This window comes from Sturnira hondurensis, unplaced genomic scaffold, assembly GCF_014824575.4.
Source record: "Sturnira hondurensis isolate 20B ecotype Veracruz unplaced genomic scaffold, ASM1482457v3 Scaffold0021354, whole genome shotgun sequence".
In the NCBI taxonomy this organism is placed as follows: Eukaryota; Metazoa; Chordata; class Mammalia; order Chiroptera; family Phyllostomidae; genus Sturnira; species Sturnira hondurensis.
Genome location: NW_028093985.1, coordinates 14,714,948 through 14,739,857, shown reverse-complemented (window position 1 = coordinate 14,739,857; position 24,910 = coordinate 14,714,948).

Sequence of the window (24,910 nt, the reverse complement as noted above, 5' to 3'; positions counted from 1 at the left end):
ATGTAAGAAAATGTTTATTCATAGCATATGTGCTAATTAACAGAGACCAATATATTTTCTTGAGAGCACATTGCTTAAATTTTGACTGTTGTCAATATTGACTATTTATTTCATGCCAACAATGTGTTTGGGTCTTTGTAGTAAACATAAAGTTTCTTCCTTAAGTGCTCACCAGCAAAATTACAAATTATTCAGCAGGACCATACAAGCATAAAACGAGCATGTTACTTGATTCTTCTTTATATTCTGTCTTTATTTCTAACTTAGATCATGAACCATTTGGATCTAAATCCTATCAGTACTTAACACAATGGTGAGTGAAATAGATCCCTGCCTATTTACTGAAGAACTTTACTAGGAGACACAAAATTACTTCACAAGAGATTATAGAAGACTTGAGGAAATTTGGGGAGTTTAGGAAATGGTTGACATAGACAAGTTGTTATTCATTCATAAAATATTTATTGACCATCAGTTTTATCAAAGGTACCATAATAGACTATATGTATGTATTTTCTTCCTTTGTCCTCTCCTTCCTTCCTTCCTTCCTTCCTTCCTTCCTTCCTTCCTTCCTTCCTTCCTTCCTTCCTTCCTTCCTCCCTCCCTCCCTCCCTCCCTCCCTCTCTCCCTCCCCCCCTCCCTCCCTGTCTCTCTCCCTCCCTCCCTCTTTTTTCTTTCTCTCTCTCTCTTTCTTTTCCTTTCTTTTCTTTTCTTTCCTTTTCTTTTCTTTCCTTTTCTTTTCTTTTCTTTTCTTTCTTTCACTACTAAGGAGCTCAGAGTCTAATTGACGAAATGATATATTGCAAGGTAAAATAGATTGTGAAAAGTTGCATACTAATATTTAATTTACTTCTGGTTCTACTCTCAGCTAGTTATGTGACAGTAGGCAGAACATATAGCCTTTCTGCGATTTAATTTCCATAGTTATAAAATGAAGAGTATGAACTACTTTGTTTCCAAGATCTTTTCCAGCCCTTAAATAAACATTATTAAAAGGGAGGTACATTTATATTATCTGGATTTTAATGCATTGAAAACATAGTCAATCTTTAGTAAGAAATTATTGTTAAAAAAACCTGATAAAATTTGAGTGCATCAGTAAGAGTTAGAGGAGGCTGGCATGTGAATCAGATGTGAGTAATCAGGAGAAAATTTCTACCATGGTTCTCTTTATTCTCCCTCCATAAGTGATCTTCCCCTGTACTCTCCCCTGGTTCTTTCTCATCTCCCAGATCTTTCTAAAAACAGGTCACCTCTTCTGAGAATCCTTTGTTGAATAACTTGTTTATAAAAGTTTTTCCACTCACATCTCTCTATCCCACAGCTTATTTTTTTTCTCATAGATCTTATAATACCTAACATTGGAGCATATGTATTGGTTTATATAGTTAACTATCTGCCTCTCCTATTACAATATATGGTCTATTATGAGGTAAATTTTATTTATGTGTTTCATTGGTGTTCCACTAGCATCTAGGATAGTGTCTGGAACATTGATGGCAATTTATATTTATTGACAGAAAGTAAACTATCTTATAATGATACCAGTTTTGAACAATAGCCCTTTATCTTTTTCATCTTTTTACTCACAAAAGTATTGCAGTATTTTGCCCTGGCTGGTGTGACTCAGTGGATTGAGTGCTGGACTGTGAAGCAAAGTGTTGCTGGTTCGATTCCCAGACAGGGCACATGCCTGGTTGCTGGCCAGGTCCCCAGATGGGGGTGTGTGAGAGGCAACCACACATAATGTTTCTCTCCCTTTCTTTCTTCTTCCCTTCTCCTCTCTCTAAAAATAAATAAAATAAGTCTCTAAAAAGAAAGAAGTATTGCAGTATGGTTTGCTAGTCTTTGCAGATGAGATTTCATTTTTGTTTTTCCCTCCCCTCCCCTCTCCTTTCCCCTTCCCCTTTCCCTTTCCCCTCCCCTCCCCTCCCCTCCCCTCTCCTTCCTTTTTGTTTCTTTTGAGATGTGAAAGGATTTTCCAGTTAAGCAGTTAAGAATTTGGAGCCTTTACTTACCTTTTGACTAAATATCAAACTAGAAACCTTATGAAATTGAAGATTCTCATGAGTTTTCTGTTTTTCCAAGATTTATATAAACAATTTAAGAAACAATCCTTGAAGATTGTTTTCTGTCCTGTTTTTTTAAAAAACCTGAATGTACATAGACCAAATATGTATATTTATTTTTAACATTAAAATTAGTATTTTGAACTTTGTACATTATTTGTGTCTGCTCGGGTCAGAACAACAGCTTACACTTTTATTTTTGATTGATTCAAAATAGATTGTCAGTACAGTGAAAAGCGAACTGTAGCTAAATTTGGTTCCCATCGTGAATCATTAGAATACTTAGACAGTCACAGTGTCACTGGCTCCAGAGTCGATGGGAACAGTTGCATAGTATGAGTTAACTCTGTAAGGACAGTCTCTTTGGAATTCTGTGAAGAAAAAGTGGAGTTAAATTGCTTCCATAAAACTTCTCTTCCTTCTAAATAAATTTTAGAGAAGTCCAAACAAAATAAAAGAAGTTGGTTGGTTGCTTATATAAATCTAAATTATAAATTTATAGCAAAAGCTTAAATTGTTTGAATGAAACAAGCAAAAAAGAAAGAAATCATAGTTATTTCATAAAGACTGTGTTTCCAGCCTGACATCAATTTATAGTTTATTTTTTATTGCATCCAAACATATTTATTAGTTCTTGCTTTTTATCAATTATCATTAGAAAATCAATTTTACTTCTAACTACATAGATGTAGTTATATGGGTGTTTGTATTTTGATTTCATTAATTAATATCATAACAGAAAATACCTTAAACAGATTGGAATATCAGTTTTAATCTTTGGATATAGGTTATTCTGACCCCTGATATACCACATATGTTTAGCTGGTCCTGCTCAAGGCAGATGCCCTGGATGAGAGCACTTTGTATAATTTGGCGCTATCTGCTGTTTGACCCACTATAGTTTTAATGTGACTTCTGGTGACAAAAAGCTTTGAGGGACTACATTCATACCACAACTATTAACATGAGAGAAAATGAAGGACTCCAGTTTCAAATAATATGGGCTTCTTAATCTTCACTAGCACAGAAAAGTCAATCAAAATATAATACTTGTTCACCATCAATATTAAGCTTGGATTTCTGTTCTTTCTGAAGCTAATCAAATTGGATATAAATTTAGATAGTTAGGTTTATATGACCAAAGCAATCGTGCTTGTGCTGGGCAGTGATGGCATTTGTAGCTCTGTTCATTTTAAAACTGACTCATGGTTGAATTATGAATGGGACATCAGCCTAAAATTTACAAAGGAAAAAATTTTGACCCAGTGCCCCCTAGTTGTAGCAAAGGCATTTATCAGGGTTTTTCTTTCTTTTTTTGGCATGATAGAAAAAGAATATTAAAGAAATCATTTATTTTACTAGTTAACAACATTGAGAGTTTGTACTTGAGATGACTGAGACCAGCACAGCTAGACTTTGCTGGGTTATAGACAAAGCCTTGGTGACTATCTGGCAAGGCTACAGATTCTTACATCTGGGCTAGATTCATAAATATCCCTTGTCAAGACATTTTGGTGGCTGCTGCTACACCCACCTACTCAAGTTCCAAAACATTATACTTTTCAAAAGTAAAGTGCTCAGTAGTAATTTGAAACAAATCCAAATTATGCAAATTCATGCGTGGGGTCTATAAAAATATATCTGGTTTAACAAAGAGTTTCAACCAAGTAGATTATTAACATCCTAAGATCTGCCTTCAAGCGTACTGTTGAGAATCTTTGTCTGGGTTATGGGGTCATAAACACATCCTAGGCAAATTGCTTAGCTTTCTGGGCTGATTTGGTTTAGTTTAGTTGAAACTTTTTATTCACTGTCTGATTTGAATTGTATGACCATCCCTTCTTCCAGAGCAGGATTGGCTAGAAGTGAGGAAAGGTCTTCCTTTCTTCTTCTCATTTAGCATATTGGAAGGAAGGCTCTCACACTGTCTGTCCTGAATGTCTTATCTTCTTCTTTACACTGGATCTACCTCTGCCAGCATTGTGGGGAGGAGAGAGAAAGGATGAGGGAAAGATAATTGTCTCATAACTTGTTTTCATTGCTTCTCTGGTTTCCATTTTATTGGCTCCAGCATGGCAGGCATCTGAAGGCTATCTCCTCTGAGGGTATGTGTGTGACTTCTTTAAAGAGGCCCAGGGGAGGGGTGGTTGGGATGGGAGGGGCTGCCTCACTCTGTCTTTCCTACTGTGTGGGTTCAGGTTGGAGTGTCAGTCTTCCTCTTGGGTGGAATTTAGGTTAGCTAGCTCAGGTCCAGCTATGCTCTGCAGGGTTCACTTGCCTCATGGACAACTGGTGTGAACTTGCCACCTGTCTTCACCCTACTATCCTTCTCCCCAGTTCTCTATTATTTTCCTCTTGAAATAGGCACTGAGGCAAATAAACACGTCTGCTGGCTCAGGGGCTGTCACATTGAAGAGTGACATACATTACTCACCTTCTCCTCTGTGTAGCCTTCTCTGAACTTCACAAATGATTCTCTTGGATTCCTCCTTCTTTGTTTGGTAGGGGGAAGATACCCCTTTCCCCTCCTCATGAGGAGGCAAGAGAGTATTTTCCTCACCAAATGAATTGTGCAACTCTGAATTTCCAACAAGGCTGGTGATCCCAATGACTTTCTCCCTCCTTTTTCCCGGACCTGGCTGATATAGACAACAGAGGGAGTGGTAGAATGGCAGTAGTTAATTGGGTGGAGTACTCTCAACTGACTTTTAGTAAGCTTTGGGGAAGGGATTTATCTCCAATTTTTGGTAAATCTCTTTAGAATTTGGAGGTCTTAAGCTCTTACTTTTCCTTAGCTTTGAGCCCTAGTTGCTTATTTTGAGATTAGTAGAAAATCTTAACATCTGTTAAAAAATATCAGTAAAGTCTCATTTTATGTTTAAAATTTGAAGCAATGACTCTTTCTAATTTTTTTCTGCATGCAATGCTACAATTTAAACTTGGTGGGTCAAGAAGACCAAATGTTGAATGTGTATTTTCTTTATTTCTGCCTGGAGGTGACATTTAGGCTTTAAATAGTAATACTTGAATTATGCAAATTTTTTACTCATTCTGTATGTAAAATGTGACCAATATATATTTCTCAAGCATCATAAAAATTAGGGTATAATAGAAGAAATTCTCTGCAGTTTTTTTATCTAACTATATTTCAATGAAATAAGTAAGTCCCAAATTGTGTGGCCCTAATGTTTCTCTGGTGCTAGCTTCAAAATTAATAGCATTAATGGTATGAATGGCAATTATTATCCACATACTGATTTTAATGGTAACTTAGAAGAAAATTTATTAGTTATACTTGCTTATATTTACTCTTGTCCATGTCATTTTAGGGATCTAAATAAAACAGATAAGTAATTTGACCAAAAAAAATGTGATGTACTTGCATGAGATTTATAAGGCAAGATTATACAAGGATTATTTCTTACCTATGAGTAAAATATTTTTAAAAAGTGGTAAAATAGTGGTGGGTAAGGAGGCTAGGAAGCTACTTCAAGATGGAGGCAAATAAGGGATGCCCTGGCCAGTGATAGAGGAAGATGGTAGGAGATAGAACACACCGGAAGCCTAAGACCTGTAATCTGAGTGTAGGAGACAGGTGGGAAGGGACCAGGACTCACATAAAGTATGAGAGCTGTCGGGGAACCTATAATAGAAGGGCATATATGTTGCTGAGGGATAGAAAACATGAGATAGTCTTCACTGATAAGAGAGGTTCCAGTGGGTACTGTGGTAAATCTAATGCATCCCATTGTATATGTGTGTGTGTTACATAATATACATACACACGTACACTTGCATATATACATTTATGTTTCTATATATTGTTGATCATATTATGATGATGTAAAAGAACAGAATAACATGTGTATGCTTAAAAGCCAGTGTGTAGATTGTACTCTCTTGCTCTATTGGTGTGGGAATGTGGCTCTTCAACTTCGAATCTATATGTGAGAGAGAGGGGGACTCAGAGTCTCACTTATTACCTGTTTACCAGGCTCTTAATCATTCCTGTCTCTCAAGCAGTTTTCATTCCTTTGTGATGCTAAAATGGAGTTGATTTGGTGGTTATACAGTATCAGCAGCTAGCTGCCTCATCATAATTCCCCTCTGTTATAAAAATACTATTCTGGTTGCAACTTTAATTGTCCCCCACCTCACACTTGGCCTGTACCCCAGAGATTCCCAGAGACTCTTTACACAATCATCTCTAATTCCTGTGCAACTTGAACCCCTGAGACTAGCTCAGAGGTATATGGCATCTTGGGAAGTTAGCTGGGGAGAGCTGGCTGGGTAGAACTGGGATTTCAGTTGTCTGGTACCCGGCTGTAGGGCCAACCTAAAAGAAGGTGTGCAGAAGTTCGTTAGTACCCAAGGGCCTGCCTGCTGGGCCTGCTCTGGGCTACGATCAGTGTGTCAAAGTGTGAGTGATGATCTTTAGCACACAGCGAGGGGCGGAGCTTTGCCTCCAAGGAATTCTGACCAGATTTGAGCAGCAGTCTGGTCAGTGCTGAGGAAAGGAACCTGAAGAAAGACACACTGCAGTCGGGATCCTGATCAAATAGGATGGAAATGGCCTCAGGAAACCAAGGGTGACCTTATTCATGAGAAAGGAAGGGGAAGTATAGTCAGTGCTAGGGCACTGTAGCTCAAAAGAAAAACGAATATCTGGGGCCTCCTCCAGACCACATTTAGGTCTGGAGGACTACTCTTTTTAGACTCCATCTCCTGGGTGAGGAAATGACAGCCATAACACCACCAGGCTTTACTGAAATGGTCATTGGACTTGTAGGGGTTGAAGGTCATCAGGTCAAGGCTGGGGAAGGCAGGGACCAACTTTGGCCTTTGTTTTAGTTCACACGCAGGCCAGAGACATCCTTAGAAGGTGTAGTTTAGTTGTATGTGTATGTTCTCATCCTTTACATCTAACTGAAAAGAAAAGTTTATAAAGTTTGTACGCGGGTTTTCTGACAACACTACAACACTTCTGAGAAGGCGGTTGGGATTTGGGGGGCAGGTCTAGGGTGCAGAATCTAGCAAAGAGAGGAGAATACTGAGACTTCCTTTTTTTTAAACAAAAAGTGGGAGTGGATTCAGAAGCATACACTGTTGGTTTCTTTTTTCTTAAGAATGGTTTATACTTGCTTGAAAAATTTTAAAAAGTTCCAGAGGCTAGGTTTCTGTATTTTATTTATAGTAGATACCTAGATTTTACTCCAAAATGCTCTGGCTCAGAGCTTGGAAGAAGGGGAATTTATAATAAAAACTGTAGGGAAGGGAAAGCTATAAAGAAAACTCATGACAAAGGCATAAGTATTTGCATTTCATGTTTGTAAATGACTCATAGAGTAATGAAACACTTTATGATATTTCCCCAGATGAAAGTGAAGTAAAGCTTCTTAAATCAGGTCTGTCCTTAACTACATCCTCCAAAAACTTCCTAAGGAAGTTTCGGTTTTCCCTAAAAAAGAGATGGGAGTATCTATTTGGATCAATTGCACTGGAAGGAAAAATTAGTTAATTCTCTCGACAGTGGGTGAAGATTGGAGGTTGCTGTAAGGACAAGTGCACAGGAGTGGCATGCCAGGACTGCTTGAGGAGAAACTTGTATGCGTGGGCTCACTGTTTGGCCTCAGGCCAAAGGCTGCAACTAACAGAAAAGTGTCAGCATCTCAATATAATTGCATGTCCTGGAGCCTATTATTGCACTAATAAAAATGCTTTTCAATAAGTCTGAGAAAGGAAGAGGAAAAAAACACCAGGAAGAAAGGAATTGCCTGAAATATTTTATTATATTTAATAAAATTCTCATTAATGGAAAGAGTGGCTTTCTGCTAAATAAATGTACTTTAATTTTATTTTCTGATTAATTTGATTTGGGAGAAAATGCAAGAAGTACTTTTTTCCAGTGTACTTTCTTAAGAGTAAAAGACAAGTAGGCATCACTGTAGGCAAATGTTCTCTCAAGGAGAGGGAAGAGGCAGCAGGACCATGGCACTGGAAGCCTAACTAGTAATTATGTCACTGATGTACTGAGTGACCTTGGGCAAATGATTTAACCTCTCCATCTCCATATGTAAAATGTTAATGTTTCATACTTACAAAAATCTTTGCAATAATAAAAATGTCAAAGGTATGTGACACATGTACCATTATTTATAATGGGTGCAATAGAGAGCATATATGCCCACTAACAATGATCTTAATCACACACAGCAGCGTATCTGAGATACTTTCCTCTTTTAGCATATTTCATATGAATAATTAATATTTGAAACACTCATGAAAAAAACCACCTGGATATTCTTATTGTAATAAGCCCTAATAATACTGGTATATAAGTGTAGTCTATAAAGATTTTTCTTTTGTGCTTCCTATAAAAGAAAGCAACACAAATAAGAAGAATAATGATAACAAATTTTTGTTACTCACTTACTATGGACAGTGTTCACAATCATAAAGGGAAGAAAAAGAAAAGACAAGGAAGTTCTTTTATTTTTAAGTTTCTACCATGAGCCAGATATTTATATATATTACCTTCTCTCTTAATGTTTAGCAAAATTTCTGGCACATAGTGAGTGCTCAAAAATATTGGGTTGGCCAAAAGTTTGTTTTTTTTCTGCAAGATGGTTCCAGTAGCACTTAGTTGAGTTTAACTACATTTGAAACAATTTTGTTAGATTGTATTGTGACAACTGTCATATCAGAGTGCATTTTAAAAACTTATCAAAATTGGTGAAGTTTTATGTATCCATTTTAATAGTGAAGATGCAAAAAACCAACATTTTTGGCATATTGTGCTTTATTATTTCAAGAAAGTTAAAAGGTAAAAATGCAACTAAAACATACAAAAAAGATCTGCGCAGCGTATGGAGAAGATGCAGTGGCTAATTGAATGTGTCAAAAGTGGTTTGTGAAGTTTCATGCTGGAGATTTCTTGCTGGAGAATGCTCCATGGTCAGGTCGGGGAGACCAGTTGAAGCTGATAGCGATCAAATCGAAGCAGTAATTGAGAACAATCAATGTCCTCCCATGTGAACAGATAGGCAACGTAGTCAAAATATCCACATCAATAAAGTTATTGATGAAAATAAAAAGTGTGTCTTTTATCTTACGGAAAAAAGCTAAACAGACTTCTTCACCAGCTCAGTATTTGTTGTGTGAATAAATGCTTATCAATGCTTCTTTTTAAAAAATTCTTAAAACCACATGAAACACACATTATTTCCATTTTACACAAAAGAATGCGGTTAAAAAAGTCTAAATATTTGATTATGAGCAGATGGCAGAGCCAGAATTCAAACACTGGTTTGTCTGACTTCAAGACAATTTTTTCTTAATAACAGAACTTGGGCAGTATTTTTATTAACAGAGGTGGCAACTCCAAAGTTTATCAATTATTAGGATGGATTTATTGAATGAGAAAGAAGCTGACATGATGAGATCACCTCCTCACTGGACTCAAAGGTTCTGGTTAGCGCCTTACATGCAAGAAAGCATGAGAGAAAGGGAGGTGCTGAAGGCCTCTCTCTGGTGGAGAAGCTCATTAGTCGGCATGGCCTGTGTGGGATCTTATGGACCAGGCTGAACCACGAGCATTTCTCACACACAGTTATCAAGATGAGGAGTGGACGAGTGGAAAATGTAAGTCGTGAACAGAAAGGCTTAGGTACTCTTGTGAGCTGGAAAACGGATTCTAAAGGAAAAGAACAGCAGGTGAGTGGGAGGTGCTTCGGGCAGATTCTGGAAGGAAGCTGCTGTTCCTGACTGCTTTGGCAAACAACCAGGGGCAAAGAATACATATCACCCATTATTGGTAGAATGCTGTTTTTGGTCTGTTGTGCTGGTTGTCGCGTACTGCCTCTTCAGTCTCAATCCCAGCTTCTTTTCCTTGCTTTGTAATACTGGAGCTGGAACCTGTAAACATATTTCCTTAGCCAGCTGGCACAATGTTAAACTTTGTTGATAGGAAGAGCTGGAAGGACACTGCAGGAGGAAGGATTTTCTCTTGACTTCTCAGTGTATTTGTTTCTTGTAGCTTGCAGTCAAGATCAGTATCCTGCTAGTTTTGGTAACACCCCAGAGGTGATTTCCCAGTGAGTTTTAACAACACTCCAAAGGGTGGCTTCCTGGCCAGTTTTGCCTGCAGCTCCCTGGAGGGTCTCACCAGAACCCTGTGGTCCAGCTTCCCAGAGAGTCTTCCTTGCTTCCCAGAAGATGTTTGGCACCCCCAAATGCAGCTTCCTGCTGGCTAGCACCGGATGAAGGCGTTCCAGCTAATTTCTCAGCCATCCAAGGGCTGCAGCCACACCTTCTAGATGAGGTTTGACTCAGCCTTAGGGAGAGTCAAAATTTCTTGCAAATTTCTTCCTTCTTTGAACACTTAGTCTTAGCCCTAGAAGTAGTGACTGTTCCCTTTATCTGCTTTTCTCATGTTCTGTAGTATTCTCTTATGCCTTTGCAGTTACTCCTTGTGTTATAAATTAATCCTTAATATTACATTTTCTCTGTTCAAATTTCTGGTGCGGTTTCTATTTCTCGACTGGACCATGATGAATACACAGCTTGCCCTCACATGCAGAGCCTGAGGCAGAGCCCTGTGAAGAGTTGTTTATTTGGGAATGTAATCTTTAAGGAACTGAAGACAAGGGCAGAGGAGTTAAATGGGAAGAAGGAAGAGCCAGTACAACAATGTGTCATCTAGTTGGTCATGCCAATGGGCAACTGATTTTCGGTCCTGTAGGGCCTTCTGAGAAACCATGTAAAGTGCATCTCAGAACAAATGAGGGGAAAAGATGGAGAAAACATTTATCCTTTGGCTCCTCTTTCCCATTGCTCAGGGTGAAGGCCTGTCAGATTACATCAGCTCAAAAGTGGTGGAAGTTTGCGTAGAACTGGTTGTTTAAGCAGAGGTTGGAGTAAGAGTTGAAGTCAACAGAAGGTGTGAACTGCTGCATAAAAGGCCTGCAGTGTAGTTACCAAAATAAAAAATAGCTGTTTCAAAGTCTTTTCTTTAATGTCTTATAAAAATTTAGCTAAAATTTCAGGCTAAGAAAATTATGTTCATGATTAAAAAATGCATAAGCTACATTTGGTTCCTTCATTTTAGGTGTCCAGATCTAGTAGGGTGAAGGTGGGTGGTAAATTAGCCCTGTATAAAATTGGTACTGAGCGGGGCAGTATGCAATTGATGTTAAATTATGGTATGTTGCTATGGGAATTTACTAGGAGACATTGCATCTTACTAAGGCAAGAGGCCCACTAGTCCAAGAAGGGCATGATTTCTGCCAAAGCCAAGAGTTCACAGATAACTATGGCACGGAGGAGGAGGCATTGTCAGAAATTCAGGGAATATCAAGAGATGGGTCAAATTGCTAATAATTTAGTAAGCAACTTAAAGCAAAGGCTGGATACTGAGTGTCCCAGGATTTTAATATTCCTAAGTCTGTGGACGTGATTAGAGAGAACTGACTACAGGTGAATTCTGATATTGAATGGGGAAGGCATGGAGGAATAGTGATACCGTATATTCTATTGCTATCTTCTGTCTCAACTTAGTGGGGGAGGAAAGGTCAGCTTCTTGCTTACTCTTCCTTCAGGCTGCTTCCTGACCTCAGGCCCCAAATTTTCTCTCATCCTCATTGTCTGAGGCCCACTGCATTTTTGTTTTCTATGACTGATTTTAACTTACCATTTCTATTTTCAAATCTGTGAGCAAAAATTACAAGGCTTGACAGTTATTTTGAAAATATTTATACTTTAAAAAAATTTTATTAGTTTTGTTTGTTCATTACATTCCACATATAAGTGAAATCATATGGTGCTTGTCTTTCTCTGACTGACTTATTTCACTTAGCATAATAGTCTCCAGGTCCATCCATGCTGTCAAAAATTTGATATTGATGTCTTCAAAAATATTTTTAATTTAGAAAAATATTTTTAAAAGATTTAGCACTTTTGAATTCTAGGAAGCTTGAAGTTTATGTGAATCATGAAGAAAGAATATATAATTTTTTTGCAAAATGGTTAATTTAAAAAATAATATAAAGGTTAAGGCTGGAAGGAAATTGGAAATAAATATCGGAGATGGCAGTAAAAGCCAATATTGATTGTGTTTTCAGGATTTGTGTTAATGCCTTCATTTGATTTGTTTAGAAATTCTAACAGAAATACATTATCTTAGATTTGTGACTGAAGAAACTGAGTGCAGAGGGGCATGAGTAACATACTCCAGGTGACACAGACTAGCCATCCGAGACTCCTCTGTCCACAGTCGTGCCTTCCTTCTATATTCCTGTTGCACATTTTGTATGTAGTATGTGTGCTTTTTGGCCTTTCTGATACACAGACCTATACTGTAAAAAATTTTTAAGCTCAGTATCTTCAGTTAAGGACAAGAAGTATTTCTCTAATATTATTAGTGCCTAGTGATGCCAAAAGGTTGATGAACTCTGTGGTAGAGGGAGCAGAAGGTAGGTCTGGTGGATTGATGCCAGTTCTGCCACTTACCAGCTGGTGACTGTAGGAAAGCCACTGAAACTTTCCGTGTCTCAGCTTTATTACTTTATAAAACAGGCATGATACAATGATCTACCAGCGGTTTTTTAGGATGATTGCTGTAGTAGCAGTTCCCAAAGTGTGTCCTTTGAAGTACCAATTCCAAAAGGCACTCCTCTGCGGAAAAACCTCCTGGCTTAAGTTACTTTGTGAGAGGTAGTGTACTGCATAAACTTGTTAATGAGTAAACTAATGCAAATGACCGTATTCAGGAATCTGGAACATTCAGCAAGAAAGGAGGCTGTTCATCTATTTTAACCACGTGTTTCTCATACTTATCTAACCATTCTTTCATGTAACATATATTAAATAGGTAGAAGGTGCACCGAGAAGCATAAATAACACATTGTGTCTATGTTCAGATTTCAGGATTTGATCATTAGATGGAAAAGAATACTGGCTGCTAAGATCATATAGGAATACATTAAAAATATTATTACTAAGTAAAAAAAAAGCCAAGTGCAGAAGATACTCCCATTCATGTGAACAAAAGGATATATATTCCTAAACTGTGTGAAAAGTTTTGGAAGAGTGCAATGAACTGTTAGTAATGGTTTCCTCTGTGACGGTCTCTGTGATGGGAGGGAGTCATATACATAGATACATTTACTCTTGTTTACCACTTTAGTATTTTATCATAAGCAAATATTACTTGATTAAAAATAGTTTAATGTAAAAAACCAGTGCTGGCAAGGTTGTGGAGAAAAGGAAACCCTAGTGCACGGTTGGTGGGATTGCAGACTGGTGCAGCCACTGTAGAAAACAGAATGGAATTTTCTCAAAAAATTAAAAATGGAACTGCCTTTTGACCCAGCAATTCCACTGCTGGGATTATACCATAAGAACCCTGAAACACCAATCCAGAAGAACCTATGCACCCCAATGTTCATAGCAGAGATATTTACAATAGCCAAGTGCTGGAAACAGCCTGAGTGCCCATCAGTAAATGAATGGATCAAAAAAAAATGGTACATTTACACAATGGGATACTACGAAGCAGAAAGAAAGAAGGAACTCCAACCCTTTGCAAGAACATGGATGGAAACAATGAGGATTATGCTAAGTGAAATAAGCCAGGCAGTAAAAGACAAGTACCATATGATCTCACCTATAAGTGGAACCAAATCAATAAAACAAATAAGCGAGCAAAATATAAATAGAGACATGGAAATAAAGAACAAACTGACAGCCACCAGAGGGGAGGGGGGAAGGGAATAACAAGGGAAGGAAAAGGAAGGATCAGGTCAAGGAACATGTATAAAGGACCCATGGACAAAGACAATGGGGTGTGGGGAGGATGGAAAGTGTTTAGGGTGGGGGAAAGTAGTGGGGGAGAGTTGGGACAGCTGTAATTGACTGACAATTAAAAAGTGGAAATCAAAATGATATAAAACAGTTAAATGTAATAAAGAGGGCATACTAAAATGTGCCTGAATTACTGATGATTTTTAACAGATTAAAACTTTAAGAAAATTGTTATAGTATTAAATCATTTATTAAGCAATACTTTTGTGAAAAGAAATTTTATGATTAGCAAGACAGTTCTACATTTGTTATGGGAGCTTGCCAGTTTGGTGAGGTAAAAACATCACAGTTTTTTACTTTGTTATGTGAAAGCTTCAGCAAAGATGCTACTCTCCCACTTGGAAGCCAGCTTCCAGGTCTCCTGCACTACAGAAACCAATACTAAAGATCCTTAGTGATACTGATCTGCAGCGTTAAGTTTCCACTGATTCTTTAACCCAGATTCAGTTTACACTAATGTTATCTTTGAAAACTTCAGAATAATTTGTGAAAATTTCAGTAGTTGTATGAGATTTTACATTTCTTGGCTTAAGAATTTGAAAACTCATTTAGGCTAATAGACTTGTTCAGAAAGGTCACACTGTGTAACATCTTAAGGTTTCAGATCCAAAAGGTATGAAGTGTTATAAAGTACATCTTATACAACAATTTCTTATAAGGCAGAAGAGGTGGATTTGAATATGCAGTGATCGATACATAAACAGGAAAGGAAGAAAAAGCTTCTGTTCCTATTCACAACATAAGGAAAGTAATTTGCAGTGTATTTCCAGTATATGAGGTACTTAAAGCACATTTGGCAACACTTAGCAGTAAGTGGCAAATCATTGTTATGTCTCTCAGTACCCTGAACACTCTCATCCATCCGGTGTTGGGGCATTAGAATAGCTCAGTGGCTATATCTGCTCTGTAAGTCTTGCCAGTCTTTTGATTTTCGAATTTTGTCTTAAATCAACTGGTGTGTTATTTAAAAGTTGCTCCTTAGGCATAAATGGAAGCTACTGGTTTCATCCTTAGTAAAAAAGATGGGAAAAAAGGGGAAAAAAGAAAGAGAGATAGCCTCTTGTTTTACCAGCATCCATCCTTCCTTCCCCTGCCCACCCCTGGTCAATTCTTCATTACTGATTTCCCAATGGGCTCCACCCTCTGATCTTTAGCTAGAAAATTCACCATTTCTTAGTGGAGTGGAATTTCCTGTTTGATATCCATCTAAAAATAAAGTCAGAGGGAAAGAAAGGAAAGGAAGTTAGAAAGGTCAAAAGAAATGCTCTGGGGGATATTTCTTGTTTTCAGAAGTGGCAGATTAGCATTTAAACCAATAAAGGAGAAAGCAGAATAGGATTTTCTTCAGGTACTGTTTTAGTCTACTTTCTTGTTCCTTTCCCAGTGCCCACATTTGGAGAACCGGTAGGCAACAAAGAATGTTTTGACCAATTGAAACCATCGCTACCCGAAAACAATATGCTAAGAACATCCATGAAGCTATTAACACAGTTTGTCGTGTTGGGAACAATCTGATCTTTATTCCCCTGAGCTGTGAACATTTGTTAAACAATTACACATCTGTAGCAACATTATAATAAATCTTGATTGGTATTTAAATATTTTTAGAACATCATAGATATGATAAAGGTAACTATTATTAATTTGTTTTACCATGCATTAGGCATCATTTGAGGTGTTTTATGTGTAATAATTCACTTCACCACCATGTCAACCCAATGAAGTAGGTACTACAAATATTATTTCCAACTTAGATAAAGAAAATGAGGCATGGAAAGGTTTGGTAACTTGCCCACAGTCTCACACTGGTGAGTGATCAGTACTGGGTCCCAGTCAGCCTTGTTCTAGGACTGGTGCTCTTCATCACTGCAAAGTACAACACAATCTCTTTGTGAATATAAAGAATTATAAAATGTAAGTAAGTATGATTTTTACAAGAGATATGCGTATTTCACTTGCTTGGTTAGGTATTGCATCACAGAATCTTAGAGGAAGAAGAATTTAGCAAGAAAGTGGTATTAAGGAATGATATTGAGTAGCAGTTAGGGGCTCGGCCTAACACCCATGAAGAGATAGAGAAAGCATGTGGATGTCTCCCTTGGCAAAGGGTCAGCAGACTTGCTGTAAAGATCTAAATAGTATTTTAGGTTTTGTGGGCCACATGTGTCTCTATTTCTCCTCCTCTTCCCTTTCTCCACCTCTTCTTCCTCTTTCTTCTTTTCCTACACTTTTTTAAAAATATAAATATCATTCTTAGTTTGGAGCAGTACAAATCCAATTTGGCTCTTAGGTCATGGTTTTCCCACTTAGCTGAGCTGAATTTGCTTGCTTATATGTTAAAAAGGTAGGATGAGCTTCAGGGGACAGCTCATCAGAGTTTTGGTTCCACTCTGCTGAGACTTGCTGAGACCCTCTTTGGGGATTTGTCCTCAGGCGTTTTCTTCCTTCATCATTATAAGATGCCTGTGAAAACAGGTAGAGTCCAGTGCTTTCTTACTCATATTTTAGGGATGGTGTATTGGAGAAGAGCAGGCCTTACTCACAAATACAAAGCACAAACCCTAAGTATCACTCACATTGCACAGTCTGAGCCTTATATTAATCTGAAATTGATTCCAGAGATCAGGATTTATGGTGCTGATTGGTTTAGGTACGAGTTGTGTGAAGTCTCAAGGATTGTGTGTTAAGAGAGATGAGGTTCTCTGTGGCTCCAACTTAGTGTAAAATGGGTCCTGAGATTCTGCGTTTTTATGAGTTTTCAGGTTGTGTTGACAGTTTTTGATCCATGGCCCACGCTTTGAGGAACACAATTTATCTTAAACAGCATAACGAAGAAATAATCAGCGACTGGTAGAATAAATGTTGGGAAGGTAATTACAATGCTTGGACATTTTTAGAATTATATTTTCTGTAACTGTTGAAAATAATACATGTACAATATGTGAGCTAGAAACATATGATATGAATAATAGCTATTGCCAAGATTTTATAGTGAGCAAGATGTTTATCATAATAGAGAGAGGAAAATTTAGAGCCAGTTCTGGGGAGTCAGGGAAAGGTGGAGAGAGATGTGGGAGAGGAAGCCAGGAAGAGAGAACTATATGAGCCACCTTATGTGATCACGCTTTTACTTGTGAATGATTGTGAAAACTGACATGAGACTGGTATTCACATGGAATAGAGCAGAAGTGAAATCTGAGGATACCAGAGTCTGAAAGGCAAAGGGTGACAATGTGTATATTGTCTCAGGAATTATCAGATGCCATAGGGGTGGGTACCAGCTGAAAGGATTGGGGAGTTATCACAGCCCAGGGAAAGCCACCCAATTTTTTAATATCCCAGTTATATGCAGTATTTTGTTCATCGCCCCAGAAACTTTGTGGATTGGGTATTTTCCTCAGTTTTAAAATGAAGAAACTGAGGCTCTGAGATATTAAAGAAGCTGCCCAGGGTTTCACAGAAAGCAGATTCAAAATTTGAGTCCCAATGGTCCAACTATAAGACCCATACTCATTTTATGACACTACTCATTTAAAAAACTTTGAGGGGAAACCCAAAATAACATTTTGAAAAATGATATAGTAAGTGGGTCCAGTGGTGGGTTGAGAATTCCTATATGGAAGGAGTTCGGGGGCAGCAGCCTGTTTGCAGATATGTTGTGCCTAGAGGGTTGTCCTGAGGCTGTGTTTACATAGCCAGCACACTATTTCTACTTAGGTCTTACATTTATTTGAGGTGGTTTTGGGGAGTTAGCTAAATCCCCTCCAACCCACTTTTTCATGGTGTCCCTGTGTGGGACCTCAATATATAATAGACACAAAATTGAGCTTCTCTCTTGATGTCTCTGAAGCATCTCTAAGGAATCTTAAAGTGAAAATCACACTGAAGTGTGTACTTCCTGTTACTCCAATTTTATAAATGAGAAAACCAAAATCTAGAGATTTAAAGTGAATTCTCTAGGATAACACAGTAAGTTAGCAACAGAGTGACTCTAAGGACTATTAAACCCAAGTGCTTAGAGAGAGATCAATTTTTTCAATTTGTGTTTAAAACACAAATAGAATTAAGACAATTGCCTCAGTGTTGAAGTATTTTGAGGCTTGTAGATGATAGAATATTTTAGATTTAGAATTTGCTTTCTCCATAGAAGCAGGATCAGATAAGGCATACTGGTTTTCAGAGTTCCTTTCAGTATAGTATAGTTTTATTATTATTTTTAGTTTTACAATGTTTTTGTTATATTATTAAAGTTTTGAAGCTCTGGTTAATGTTTTATTTTTTCTTAAAAATATTTGATTTTATATGAGTAACCACTTTCTTAGCTATAACTAATACTACATACAGAGGTCAATTTTTTTGCCAGCAGTCTGTGTTTCTGAATTTAGGTTAAAGTCAATAACAGGTTAAAAGAAATTCACCGTACATAAGAATTTTTTCTTTAAATTAAATGCATTACTTAAATTACACGACACATGTGTCTATGTTATTGTGATTTTGTAACTGTCAATTATATTGCCGTTAATTGCCAGTAGAGCCTTGCTATAAAAGAGTCTTTTAAAAAGTATTGAAGAATAAATTCATCTGCATTCAGTATTGACTCTGCCTTCTATTAGGCTTTTAGCCAAAATGTGACTCAATAGGGTGAATACAGTAGCTGGAGCAATATAATAGCTTCACCCTTGGAAATCCTTCGGAATAAAATGGTAACCACAAGGGCAAAGGGGCATGTCTTCACAACAGTGCCTTTCATTGGTGCAGACGGTCAACTAAAGGACAACACACAGTGTTACAGGCTAGATGTATAATTCTAATGGCTCAACTATTTGGCAGGAAGCATCATATACATAAAAGGTCCTGAGACTAAAATAAAAAATATTCATGCTACTGAAATCTTAGTTCCCTAGATAGAAAAAAATATATTAAAGACAGATTGCTATAAGGCGGGGAGGAGAAGCGAGGGGAAGAGGCTGCAGGTTGGTGTGGTTAATTTGGACTTTTGTAAGGGTGTTCAAAATGATCTTCCTCACAGTTTCATTGTATTTTTGAATCCTGTTACTCTTCACTTCTATTCCACACTCATCACAAGAATAAATACAGTATTGAATATACTGGCTTAAGGTAGAAAATCATGAGTTCTCTTCTAATATGTCCTCTGAAGAACATGGGTTTTTTTCCATTATTGAATTAGAGATTCTTGTTTTTCATAATTAGGAGAAAACTACCCATTTACTTTTCCCCAGATATATTAAAAGCTATAATCAATGAGAGGACTACCTTCCCAATAATAAGATATTTACTTATGGAGCATAAATGCTTTTTATTTGAAAGTTTCAGGTCCCAAATATTCATTTGTATAACCCCCTAGTAATATAGAAAGATAAATATAGTAAGTTCCTATGGATAGACAATTTAGAGATTATTTATATTTTTAATCTGTTGATTTAGTTTCAAGTCTCCTTATTTTCGATCGAATCAAATATAATTCATAGCATCAGTTTTACAAAATGAAATGAAGACCCATCACTAAAACAGACTTTTTCCCTAGATCCAAGGCTGGGTGTTTTCAGACCCCTACAGTTCCTAACGCAGTGGCCTTTCTTCTCATTCCATGTTATGCTAAAAGGCATCAAAACATGGTACCTCAGAACATGCCACTTTGGCATAAGGATTATTTTGAGTTGAAGGCAATTAAGACATAGCAGATCCTGGAGGAGCTCTCTGCGCTTCCCCTTTCTACCTAAAAGCAGGATACAACTTTGCCTTTGTGAAGGTGTGTCCGCTGTCCCTCTCTTGCACCTGGGGGAGGGGAACAACCTTATCACAAAAGGTGGGAAGTCAGCACCCTACTAACAGAGCTTCCCCTTATTTACTTTCTAAGTTTATTTCCCCTAAAAGCCTAAATTCTTTGTCCTTTGTTTTGTTACTTCTCTATAATTTATTGCCTTTTGTTAAGATTGTATATAAAGTCCTAATTTTAAACACTCATTTGAATTACTCTTTACTGAGTTTACCTGTGTGTATACTCATTATACTTCTAAATGAACTTGTTTTTTTTTCCTTCTGTTGATATGTCTTATGTGAGTTTAATTTGGAAGCCTTGACACTAAACCTAAGAAGGTAGAGGGAAAGTATCTTTCCCCCACCTTTTTTTAGAGGGTAGGGGGATGGGAGGGAGAAGAAGTGAGATACATTGATTGGTTGATTTGTATGTGCCCCCACCAGGGACTGAACCCACAGCCCAGGCATGAATGAAAAGGCATCGGGCCCAGGCATTCAGCCCGATCTGAATCAAACTGGTGACCTTTTGCTTTGTGGGACAATGCCCAACCAACTGAGCCATGCTGGCCAGGGGGAGGAAAAGTTTTTTTCCTTCTACAAAGCCTGCCTTAAAAACTCAGTTTTCTATTATTAAACTAAAAGTTGATTGTTTGTACTGGATAGTTCTATGTGATCAGCCTGGCCAGTATAAAATTTAAGTTGTGATATTTTGGACACTGATTATGTAGTTTTTAATTAAAAACTAAAGTAAAAGCTTAGTACTATAGTTGGTTAATTCAAAGACCATATGTAGGGTTGGCCAAAGAGTTTGTTTGGCTTTTTCTGTAAGATGGTTCTAATAGCACTTAGTTGTCTTTCATTTCATTTGCAACAATTTTGTTAGATTGTATTGTGACAGCTGTGATATCAGTGTGCATTAAAAAAACTTATCAAAATTGTTGAATTTTTTGCAGCCATTCTAATATTGAAGATGGAAGAAAATGAGCAACATTTTCAGTATATTATGCTTTATTATTTCAAGAAAGTTAAAAATGCAACTGAATCACACACTGCACAAAAGATTTGTGCAGTGTGTGGAGAATGTGCTGTGACTAATTGAACATTTCAAAAGTGTTTTGCAAAATTTTGTACTGGAGATTTCTCTCTAGATGATACTCCATGGTTGAGGTAGACCAGTTGAAGTTGGTAGCAATCAAATCAAGACAGTAATTGAGAACAGTCGGCATTATACCATGTGGGAAATAGTTGACACACTCAAAATCCAAATCAATAAAGTTATTGGTAAAAATGAAAAGAAAGTCTTCTATTTTATGGAAAAAATTGGGCAAACTTTCTGGCCAACCCAATAATATATATTTTCTATGTTAAACTCTTTGCATGTCCCCCTTTCCACTTGTTCTAACTGGGAACTTATCATCTTGATTATGCTTTTCAATAAAATAAATTACAGTGTTTACTGAAGATACAGTGAGTCAGTGATTCTAATGTGAAGAATGATGTGTGGATTAGTAGTTTGGAGATCTGGATCCTGTTTGATTCCTTCTGATGGATCCAGGGAACTGGGCAGTGTGTGGATCTGGAGGTCAGGGACAGTATTTGCATCCAAGATCCTAGGAGTGGTATTTGTAAGGGCTGAAGTCAGAGGGGAAGAAGAAGTCTGCAACCAGGGAATCTACTCAGGAAAGCATGATAGGTAGGGGAAGAGAGAGTAGATCGAGGAATGAGGAGTTCTGAGAGTGCATACAAGTGGAATGGATAGGTGGGAGGTAGGCTTATAGAAAGATGGAGAGAGAAAGTATGTCTGCAGCTTGGGCCAGTGTGCTAAGTTAATATAATGGGTTATAAGCAGGGATGATACATGCTAGTATTAGTCTTGTGTCCTGTGTGTTCTAGGCCATATTATCTTTTCATGACAATTTATCATTTCAAATAAGTTTTCATCTCTGTACAAAACATATTATTAAATGTTTTTTTTAAAGATTTTATTTATTTATTTATCTTTAGAGGGGAAGGAGAGAGGGAGAGAAACATCAATGTACGGTTGCCTTTTGTGCATCCCCTGCTGGGAACTGGCCTGCAGGGAACTGGCCTGCAACCCAGGCATGTGCCCTGACTGAGAATCGAACCATGATCCTCTGGTTCGCAGGCCTGTGCTCAATCCACTGAGCTACACCAGCCAGGGCAAATGTTTTTACAATTTTATTCAATAATTTGAGTTTATTTTTGATAGGACTCTTTTTTCTTTCTAAATTTAGCTTGAATAGTTAAGGTGCACTAGAAATATAGAGGAAATTCTAAGCAAACAGAAATCTAGCAGGCAAATATAAGGTCCAATATTTCTTAAAGGAATGTTCATGTCAATTTTAATTGTTTAGAACAGTATTCCCCAAAGTCTGTTTAGAGGAACACTTTTATACAATAAAAGTACTCTTTGAGACTGTATAGAGTTCTTTAATTCAGGACTCCTCAGAACTGTTTTGTGCCAAGTAATACTATGTTCAGTATTGGATGAATTTTTTCTTGAGGTCATTCTCATCTTTAATAGAACTATTAGAATCTTGTTAACTCAATATGAGATCAAGAGAAAATTATTATTATTATAAAAACGAATTATTTTCCAAATAGTTTTTGCTCCTCCCATCCCAGATAATTATTTCCAGCAGACAGCATCAGGAGGAGAATTCTGAGTGCTCAGTGGTAAACTGCCTGGCTTCTGTTGAGGTATAGTAGTCATCTCAGATCACTATGTGGAGGAGAGATTATTCTAGTCTGACTGGACATCTGTAGAGCTTCGAAGGCTGTTTCAGCCAGAAAGTTCTTGGGAATTTTGACTCCTAAGATTCTCAAGGTCCCACCTTATTGGGCCAGCTCACTTTCTTTCATTTCAGTCAGCCCCTGGAGATATTGAAAACTAGTACCCTTCTTCAATCACAGAACTTCTTTTCCATTCTGCTCCAGAGAGGGTCTTTGATTTTTATCCTGACAGTGAAATGGTTTTCCAGCCCAGTAAGAGGTCAGCACTAAAGCAGGAATGAAAAGGGAATCACTTTCTCTCCAAACTTGCACTGCTATTTGACTGACAAATAAATCTCTGCTGGAACCTTCCTTCCAGAAGGGCCAAACCACATGAATTACAAATAAATTTTGCTCTACGAAGGAACACTGTTAACAAGAAGTTCTCAAAAGGGTTGTCTTTTCTTCTATGTCCCTGATAACAACAAAGTGACACCTACTGAGTACAGATGGATAGTTTTGTATTTCCAATATGATAAAATAAATACTGTTTAATGTCTAATTTTGTGGAGGTCTAAAGATTGCTTATTGGTCAAATTTTAATTTACAAATTATAAATATGTGTTTATTGACATGTGGGAGAAAATATTATCACATACTACATAAAAAAATCACATTTACTGGTGGGGAAAATAGGGAACCTTCCACTTTCCCTTATTCCTTTAAAAAGAAAAGAACACCTTTAAAACCTTTGAACAGCTTTTCTTTTGTTAGCAGCTGAAAAAAATCTCAAGGAGAGGTGGATACTTTAAAAATAAAAAGAGCAACACGAAACGGTACTCATCTTTCTGAAACCTCTATTGTTCAGTAATGCCTAATGTTAGACATTAAAGGTTTACATGTTCATCATCATATTTTATTGAAGTTGGTAATAATTTACTTATTATCTGCAATGGGTTTCTGAAAAATATTTCTCTTTCCATTAAGGATTTCATTTTCAGCATTTGCTTGTCAGTTCAATCCTCACATCATTAATGTAACTTCTCATCATAGGGAAAATTGAATATTCATGCCTAGCTCAAATCACTGTTATTTTGGCCTCTAATTTTTTTCCTCCCTGAAAGTGTAGATTGTTAACCCATCACTTTACAGCTAAGATTGTTAAATTGCCTGAGACTGCTTTGGTTTGTCAATATAACTTGAAGTTTCGGCCATTTTTTCATGAGTAGTAATTTCTGCTTTTGACCTTGACGGGGCTCAGGCCATTTAGTCTTTTGCTCTTTGCTAACTACTTTATTAACTCTTGGCTAATGTTCCGGGCTCCAGAGCTATACTATTTTTTATACTGTGCCTTGCCTGTTTGTATGTATGGCAAATAAAACCCTTTAATGATGACCATCTTCTTGAATGTCCGACCTTCACCAATGAATTAATTTATTTAGCTGAAAGACACTTAAAAGGGTATTCTTAGCACTCTCAAGCTCTTTCAATCATACGATCCTAGGATTCTATTTGTTGATTTATCTCACTGTAGTTGAATCAACAATAATACGGTTAGCTTTCAAATACACTTTTTTGAGGTCAAGGACTACAATTTTCTATCTTTTTATTTATTTATTTATTTATTTATTTATTTAAAATATTTTATTTATTTATCTTTTACAGGGGAAGGGGAGGAGAGAGGAAGAGAAACATCAGTGTATGGTTGCTTCTCGTGCATCCCCTGCTGGGAACTGGCCCCTGCCGGGAACTGGCCTGCAACCCAGGCATGTGCCCTGACTGGGAATCGAACCGCGATCGTCTAGTTCGCAGGCCCGCGCTCAAATATCTTTTTAAATTCATTTTTTCTTAATCTATATTGTGGCAGAATAGAGTTTGTGTCCCTGTTCCCCCTCAGTATTGGTTTATACACATCCGTTTTTTGAGGCCAAGTTGAAACTGAGCTGAGATAGTAGTAAGAGGCCTTCAGTAGTGCCCCAAAGGGCAGAGAAGAGATAAAGACTCTTTTTGTCTATAACTCAAAGGAACTATGATATTCTGAGAACTGACGACCCTTCGAATTTAAAAATTCTGATTGTCTTGTAGCTGCTTAATTCTAAGTCATAATTGTTTTTTAACAGTTTTTTTTTTAAGATTTTATTTATTTCTTTAGAGGGGAAGGGAAGGAGAGAGGGAGAGAAATATCAATGTATGGTTGCCTCTTGTGTGTTCCCCACTGGGAAAGTGGCCTGCAACCCAGGCACGTGTCCTGACTGGGAATCGAACTGCGATCGTCTGGTTCGCAGGCCTGCGCTCAATCCACTGAGCCACACCAGCCAGGGCTCTAAGTTGTAATTGTTAAACGAAGTTTCTTTCATCTCCTTCAGAGGAAAAAAAAACAACCCTAAGGGACAAATAAGCAAAACTTTCTTCAACTGGGTAAACACATTGGCAACTAGTGCAAAGTTGAATCATAGGAGATGTGAAGGTAG